Source organism: Thamnophis elegans, chromosome 6, assembly GCF_009769535.1.
Source record: "Thamnophis elegans isolate rThaEle1 chromosome 6, rThaEle1.pri, whole genome shotgun sequence".
Taxonomy (NCBI): domain Eukaryota; kingdom Metazoa; phylum Chordata; class Lepidosauria; order Squamata; family Colubridae; genus Thamnophis; species Thamnophis elegans.
In genome coordinates this window covers 83,358,926-83,368,131 of record NC_045546.1, presented here as the reverse complement: position 1 = coordinate 83,368,131, position 9,206 = coordinate 83,358,926, and positions in this window count along the sequence as shown.

Sequence of the window (9,206 nt, the reverse complement as noted above, 5' to 3'; positions counted from 1 at the left end):
ATGCTAAAGGAAATGGAATATGGCTTCCCAGTGTACACTTGTTTGGAGAGTGCAGGCTGATGGGTAAAGAGGTGGGGTCAGCTTCAAACAATACCCTTGGTATTTGTATCTCTGGCAGTTAGATGGGGCTAAAGAGCAACAATAGTATATAAAGAACCTATGTTGGGGCATATTTGTTCATCCGACCACTAGATGGGGCTAGAGAAAAATAACAGTATATAAAAGTTATATGCTGGGACATGACAAGAATTCTGTAACCTACATAAAAAGACACTCCTAAGCCATTTTAATGAATTTGAAATAAAGGGCATGGTTAGCCACCGAGAAGGATGGCATATTTTTCATTCTTCCTAGATCTTGCTATTTTCTTCAACATAGCTATTTTCCCTTATAAAATATCTTATTAAATAATGAGATAAATAAAGTAGGATGTTCAGGGGAAAAAAAAACTATGCTCAAAGGAAGGAGAATTAAAGCTTATTTGAAAGATTCAGGGGAAGGTCAGGAGGATCCCAGCCAGGGGTGGGTTTCTCGCCCCGTTCCAACCGGTTCGGTTGGAACGGGGCCGGCAGCGTCCTTGTGCACACGCGCAGTTCACGCATGCGTACTAGCATCTGTGCAATGCTCCAGCTGCTCCTGGAGGATCACGCAGGCGCTGTATGCATCCTGCACATGTGTGGAAGCGTAGAACTCATCAAAACCGGGTAAGGAACGCGGGCAGGCGGGCGGGCGGGCCCTTCGCCGTTCCCGGAAGTTACTTACTTCCGGGTTCGCCGACCAACCGGTTCGCAGGGACCACCGCGAACCAGTTGAAACCCACCCCTGATCCCAGCCATGAAAAAGAAGCAATGGAGGAAAAGCATTGCCCGTGGGCGAGGACAGACATCTGATATGGAGGTAATTGAACAATTAATAAAAATAAGAAGTGGAGATATAATGGGACAAACATGCCATAGGAGCATCTAAAAGCTTGGCCGGTAGGTCGGAGCAAACGAATAAACAATCTGAGGAAATAGCAATAGCAATAGCAGTTAGACTTATATACCGCTTCATAGGGCTTTCAGCCCTCTCTAAGCGGTTTACAGAGTCAGCATATCACCCCCCACAGTCTGGGTCCCCATTTCACCCACCTCGGAAGGATGGAAGGCTGAGTCGACCTTGAGCTGGTGAGATTTGAACCGCCAAACTGCAGATAACAGCCAGCTGAAGTGGCCTGCAGTACTGCACCCTAACCACTGCGCCACCTCGGCTCTTATGCCACGTCAAATAGCAGATATTGCTCAGAAAGCCAGCAATGCTCATGGTATAATATACAAGGCTCATAAGAGTAGTTCTGAAATAAAAAAAATTGAGTTTTGCAGATTGACAGGATCACAGCAGGAGAAGTAATTTAAGGATTAAAGGAATGGCAGAGAAAAGCAGTTGGACCAACAATTTGACTGTTTATCTCATCTCTAAAATTAATGACCTGAGCTCTGATATGAACTTAACCAACAAAGGTACTGAATGTGATCATCCCAGGTTTACTTTCCTAGAGAGACCCAGAATCCTTGAGACATTTTGGTTAGATTTGCGAACTCAGATATAAAAGCCAACACTATAAGAAAAACACATCAAATGGAGGGGATTCAATGGGCGAGTGTGAGAATATTCTTTCAAGGTATCAGTTAGCTACACTGCAGTAAAGAAAGGAATTCATACCACCGCCAGAAAAAGAAAATGTATGCATACAAAGGAAGTGTTTCCCCAAAACCTATCACAAGGGCGAAAAGTTATTTCAACTTTGACTGAGATGCAGAGCGTATTGGCAGAGCTCTCTAACAAAGCATGAAGGAAGTTATCTACAATTTGTCCTTGGAACTGTGGAAAGCAAACTCAGATTAGATAAGAATGGTTCATCAAGCTGCAGAGTAACAGAAATTTGACTCTTTTTGAATCTTTAGGTTTAGAGCAAGGGGCAAAAACAGGAGAAAAGAAATTTATCAAATAATAATGTAGATAGTAGGCCTGATCTACTCCGCAGCAGAAAACGGTGCCCCGGTATGGCTTAACAGCTACTATACTAGTAAATTAGATGCCAGACTCAATGACCCCTTGAGGATTATAAGCAGATGTATTAAAGGTGGCGTGGTGGTTAAATGCAGCACTGCAGGCTGACTGCTAGATCAGCAGTTCAGCGGTTCAAATCTCACCGGCTCAGGGTTGACTCAGCCTTCCATCCTTCCGAGGTGGGTAAAATGAGGACCCGGATTGTTGTTGGGGGCAATATGCTGACTCTGTAAACCGCTTAGAGAGGGCTGAAAGCCCTATGAAGCAGTATATAAGTCCACTGTTATTATTATTATTATTGCTGTTATTCCAACTTGCTGGCTCCTGTTCTGAGCCATATAGCACTGCCAGCTTTCCAAAGTTAAGACCACTACTGTAGTAAGAGTATATGTCTTTGGACAGCACTGGCTCTTCGACTTTGAAACAGAGATGAGCACCATCCCCTAGAGTCGGGAACGACTAGCACATATGTGCGAGGGGAACTTTTACCTTTTACACCTTTCTTTTATTTTATGGAAAAGTTTTAATAAATTTTACAAATATTTCCCCTTCCCTCCCCCCACCCCAACCCTGCCACCCCTCCACCCCTCCCTCCCCCCAACTTCCCAGAGCAAAATACAGGGTATAAACATTTAACAATCATACACTAAAATAAGCTAACTAACTATAGCATCCTCCCTCCCTCTTGTACTTTAACTCCCCTTTTGTTAAATTAAATTTAGATAAATTATAACATTCCTTGTTCATTCATAAGCTAATTGAAATTTCTTAGTCCGAATTTTATTTTGAAAATAGTCAATCCATCTTCTCCATTCCAACTTATATTTCTCATCTGAACAGTCCTTCAAGTATGCTGAGATTTTGGCCATCTGTACTAAATTTACTACTTTCATTAATAAGGGACTACTGATTAAACAGAATTTCAGTTCATTCAGTGCTGTGAATACAGAGGAAAGATGAAGCAGGTGATCATAATGGACTATATAATAGATTTTTATTCAAGCATGGGAAAAATCTCTTAAGCACTCTTGGTTTAGTCATCTGTGAGAATTGACTTCAGTTGACTAGACAAGAAATTATTAGTAGCTTTTCCTCTTGTTTGCTATGACATAAAACTAAGCTCTTTGCAAGCTTTCTTTATTTTGTATTAAGGTAGGAGGTTTGCTTTTGAACGAGAAAAGCAGTATTAAAACAAACATCCTACACAACTCTTCAGCACAGTAAATAATGCATTTGCAATGAAAAACTACTAAGAGCAAATCCATACTTATCAACTCTACACATGGCAGCTTTAATTTAAACCAGTTTAAGAAAAGCATGGGGAGAATGAAACCGATGGCAACAGATTGCAGGCTACCATGGTTCATCGACAAAAGGGTGAATGACAAAACCGTGCCCGACTAAACCCCGGTGACAAAACCGCGTGTTCTAAAGCGCTCCGACGAATGAGTGCTGAATTGCGCCGACAACAGCGCGGTGACAAAAGCGCACTGTAAAACTAAATCTAACCCTAAACCTAAACCTAACCCCCTAACCCTAAACGTAACGCTAAACCTAACCCTAAACCTAACCCTAAACTTAACCCTAAACCTAACCCTAAACCTAACCCTAACCCTAACCCTAACCCTAACCCTAACCCTAACCCTAACCCTAACCCTAACCCTAACCCTAACCCTTACCTTAAGTTAAATCGGCTTTCTGTCGACGTGCTGTTGTCACCGCGTTGATGACGTCGCAGTTTTAGCGACGCAGTTTAGTTGGGCGCGGTTTTGTCGTTTGCCCTTTTGTCGGGTCACGGGCTACCATATCCTCCCATTAGACAATTCATTGCTGCTGTCCCCTCTTTCCTTTTTGTTCCAGGAAAACACTAGCTAATCCCACCCCTTCCTCTTAGTAGGGCTTAGAGTCCATGCATACTATAGCTACTGCACCTATGCTGAGATTTTGGCCATCTGTACTAAATTTACTACTTTTAGCATCTATTCTTGAATAGTAGGCAATTCTTCCTTCTTCCAGTAGTGCGCCACCAACAATCTTGCTGCCGTTGTTAAGTTCAGAATCAAATTAGTCTCTATGACTGTACAGTCTGTAATTATACCTAACAAAAACAACTGAGGAGTAAACTTTACCCTCTTTTTAAGAATATTTTGTATAATATTGACCTTTCTTTTATTAACAGCAGTCAACTAAGAATTTTGCCTAGTATGTAAAAGATTGCTGACTCAAAACCAAGCGGAAACTTTTAGAAATTATGGTTTTCTTTCTTGCAGCTACTTAGCTAGCTTTTCCTAGTAGACTGAAAGTTTTTTTTCCCCCTAAACAAGTTCTTGGTCTTATTACAGTATTTCATTGATATAACTATTAGCTACTAGGCTGTTTTACTGTTGATGGACAAGGAAGGGCCTTTGAAGCTCTTAGAGGCCTACTGCTTCATTTGAGAGGGCATTCCATTTTTTTCTATAATAGCCAAGAAGCATTTGGAGTTAGCCAGCAAGGAAGGAAAACTGCACTCTAAACAGGGAAGAGCACTCAATATAATATTAGACGGGGGCAAGGACCTTTCAAAACCGCAGCAGGAGAACTTGTCCAAATTTATGATTGGAGGAGATAAGTAAAAACTGATGCTGTTTTCTGGAGGTAGGCAGCTCATCCAAAGAATCCCTCAAAACAACTATCTCAATGGGCTTGGGGATCTCGTGGGAATGGAGAATTACTGAGATGGATGTAACACTGAAGACACTCTCTTCAAGCTTTTTAAAAAAAATATGGATTTTTTTTTTAATTATGGAGGGTTTAATGTTTGTTTTATGCTTTGTTTTTAATTGTATGCCACCCACTCTAGGGTCAAAACAAACCAAAAATTTCAGACTTCACCAAAAAAACATTCTGGCTTTTCAACTTGCCATCTCTTGTGTGTGTAAGAGAAAAATCGCTCTCCTTTCCACTCCTTTCCCCTCTCCTCTCTCTTATTTTTTTTTTACATTACCCAATGCCCTTTCAAATATTTTCTACAAGGAAGAGAAATATTATCCACATCCAGTCCTTCCGCCACTCTCAGTTGATGGAAGAAAATGGAAAGGTCCTTTAGCTAATGCCAGGCAATGTTATGGCATTCACTGGAATGGGGAGAGTTTTGTGTGATAGATTCAGAAGGTAATAGTTATTATTTTTTGTTAGCACAGATTTAATAAGGGAGCTGTCATTACTCTGCTTGACAAGCTCCGGCTGTCACTGGAAAAGCCTTTGGCTGTCACTTGAAAAATATGAGCCCTCCTTTGGTATTTTTGATCTCAAACTGTGCTGTTATTTCTACTATAACTTAAGGAATCTTTTAATGTGTTTTCAAAGGAATAGAAAAAAATAACAGGAGGTTTTTAGTCTTTCAAAATGTTCGTTTTGTTAGTTCAACTTTTGGGGAATCAGAAAGTGGTCATTGGCTAATTAAGTGTTTCAAATGTTCACTTTCATCTCCTTTGTAACTGTAATAAGCTAAAGGCAATGGAGAGGGGCGGGCCTACACTTCTGTGATGAAAGTGCAACCATGCTGTGCTTGCAAAAGAAAGAGTTTCCAATTTTGAAAATTCACAAAATACAGGTCTTTGCTTCTGTCAATCACTGGGGAGACTTCCAAGGTAACTTGACCGATGATCAAACCCAAATTAGCTTAGCAAAGTTACAGGACTGTTCTGACCCCCCTTCTTCGCTCGTTCACAGACGACAGTCAGACAGACTTAAAAGGAAATAACTTTATCAGTCCTGGCTCACGCTGGCTGTGAGCCCCAAAATAAACATAAATAAAGTCTCTGGCAAAAAGGTTACGCAGCAGAATACAAAAACAAAGAGCTCTTACAGCAAAACCAAGTTTACAGAAAGAAAGCAAATCACTTCTCCAAGTGTCTCTTTGAATCAGGGTTACAGAAAGCAAATCACTTATCCAAGTGCGTCTCACAAACAAACCATGACCGATGAACGACGAACCACGAACGAACGATGAACGTTAACTTCTGCAACCACGGCGTGGCACCATCCGTCTTTTTATCTCCAGAAGATGACACTAACAAGCCCCAGCTGCATTGTTATTCCTGCATCCTGACTCAATTCACAGCAAACTTCTGCTGAGTCACAACACTGGACCACACCCTGCATCTATATTTTTAACTGTATCAACATTTCTTATTTCCCTTAATACTTTCATAGCATTCCCTGTTTAAGCATTATGTATGAGAGCTTTCGTGATCCACCTTACAGATAACCACAAAGGATAAAGAAGAAAATGCTGATATATACTTTTCTTTTGAAGGATACAAGCAAGATTGAAATCTTCATATCTGAAACCCCTTCGGATTCTCTCGTTACCCTTCTGTTTCTTTTTATTTGCATAGTTTTGCATATCATCTGCTGATTTGAATTATAACACTTAGCTTGTATATAGCACTTCCCCAAAAAGTAGTTGAAGTACTTCATACTTTCATAAGAACCTTGTAAAATAGTATTCTTTCTGTTCCTCCTCCTTCCTGTAAATCAAATATATGATGCATTACAGGTTAGTTTGAGCCAGATCTATTTATTGTCCTTAAGAATCATCAATTATATGTTGTTATGGAGAAGACAAAGCAAAGAGGAAGAGAAAAATCAAGCAAACCAGAGGATTAATTTGGCTGTTATGTATCTTGGGGACAGTACTAAGCGAGTACAGTAAGATGGAATTTCTGCAGAATAGCAATAACAATAACATTTAGACTTATACTCCACTTCAGAGTGCTTTATAGCCCCCTCTAAGCAGTTTACAGAGTCATCATATTGTCCCCAATAATCTGGATCCTCATTTTACTGACCTTGGGAAGATGGAAGGCTGAGTCAACCTTAATCCAGTCAGGATCAAACTCTTGGCAACTGGCAGTGTTAGTCTTCAAAACTGTATTCTAACTACTGTGGCATCAAGGCACAAAAGAGCAGTGTGTTGCAAGAAAGGAGAGGTTTAGGCCATGAATTTTGTGTTCTTAGTTTAGGCACAAATAGTGAGGGTTTGCTAATCACCAAACATGGCAAAAGATTCAGTGTGATGTTATTGGGAAGGAAAGGAATGGTGGACAATTTTTGGCAGTTCTCAATGTGCACCAGAGTTCTACAACATAGTTATGTGTTGTGGCCCAGCAGGAGCCGTTGGAGCTGCCGACAGACTCCGATAGCGAGGGGCCCTATGAGTTAGCTCTGGACGATGTGGAGGACCCTGGGCAGGGTGCAGACTCCAAGCAGGGACCAGATAGGCTGGTTGGCCACCAGGAGGCACCTGAGGCATGGAGCAGTGGTGAAAGCCAAAGGGAGTTGGTCCCGGACTCCAGGCAGAGAAGGGTGGAGAAGCGCAGGCAGCAATTACGGAGACATAGGAGATAATCAGGCCCAGGTGGTTGTGATTTGGCTCCTCCTAAGAGAGTATATAAGAAGAGACTTGAGGAGGAGACCTTTTGCAGGACACAACCGTTTTACTAAGCTGGAGAAGCTCTTGTGTATATCTCTTACCTGTGGGAGACTGGGTTGCTGCCAAAGTCTTGTCTGTGAGTATTTACTGTGGATAAAGTGTGGCTAACAGTAACCTTGTGTCGGCATGGCTCACCGTACGGAGTGGGGTCAGAACAGTGATGTATCTCTCTTCCATTTTATGACCATTTATGATTTTATCTTAGTTCCAAAAAATGCTGGAAGCAGGGAGTGAAAGAGTGTGTAAACCCTTGACAATTTTATAAGGAGATGGAAAAAAATACAACATGCAGAATGGGAAATAATGCAATTAGAAAATATCAAAATAAATGAGACTGAATAGAGATTAGAGCCCATTTGAACAAATATTCCATGGAAATAGAATGTAGAAGGCGTTAGAGATAGCAAAGGAATGCAACAATTGTTAACAGATGAAACTGACAGTAAAGAAATGTCAGCCCTGAAATAATAATAATAATTGGCATTGACAAAATCACTACCAGTTAATTGCAAAAGACAGCTTTCCTTGAAACAATTTATATTCTTTCAATGATACTTTGAACAACATCGAATAATATCTGCCTAGCCCAGATCCTTGGGAAAAATGCCAAATCCAGTTTGACTCTCTGGCTGACTGTGCAACCCAGTATAATAAATTACATATATATGCTGCCAAACTCCGGCTCCGGCTCTCGGCAGCTGCAGAAGAAGCAAGTGTAGAAAAGCGATTCAAAACAATCCCACCTTGATTTTTCATGGTTTAAGAATTGACAGAAGGAAACTCTGGCAGACTTTCAAGGTTCTGTTATTGTATGCTACAACAGTAGAATTCAGTCCTCGTGGTAGATGATTACTGATGTGGCCTACCTCAAAGTGGTGAGGTACAAGGAGCAGAAGATGCTTTCTTTTGTCCCTGTATTCATCTGCATTAAATGATGTATGTCGGTATTGCTATTCCACCTAATATGATGCTAGTGGAGTAAATGTCATTTTTGGAGCTTTGGAAGACTGAGATCTTACTTGCTTGGTGATTATGCCTAGGTGTATTGATGTCTGACACATAACTTCAAGAAGCAACTGATTCTTTCTATCTATAAGTTTGATAACAAGTAGGATAAGGGTAATAAAGCTGAAAATCAATCCAGAAAAATAAAATAAGCAGAGATACACTTGATGAAATCTGGAATTAAAATTCAGCCTGTACTGATGGGATATATTTTAAAAAAAAAACATTTTAAATAAAATTGAAGAGCCATATTCTGAAAATGAACATGACCACGTACTGCCTCTGGTTTCCCAAATGGGAGTAGCAAGAAATATTTGCATTATTACAACTCCTGTGCCATTCTTGAGGGAGTGGAATTTGGCAAGAGATACCCATACATTAATTACATTCCAGTTTGTCTACTGCAATGTGTTTTACTTGAGAATACCCTTGAGAAGTAGGCATAAGCCTTAATTGGTGCTAAATGTCACTGCCAGGACTCTATAATAACCGTGACCCGACAAATGCGCGCATGACAAAACCGTGCCGACAAAACTGCGGCGAGAATACCGCGATGTCGAAATTGTGCCCACAACAGCGCGCTGACAACAGCACGCCGACAAAAGCGCAATTAGGGTTAAGGTAATGGTTAGGGTTAGGGTTAGATTCAGGATTAGGGTTAGGGTTAGGGATA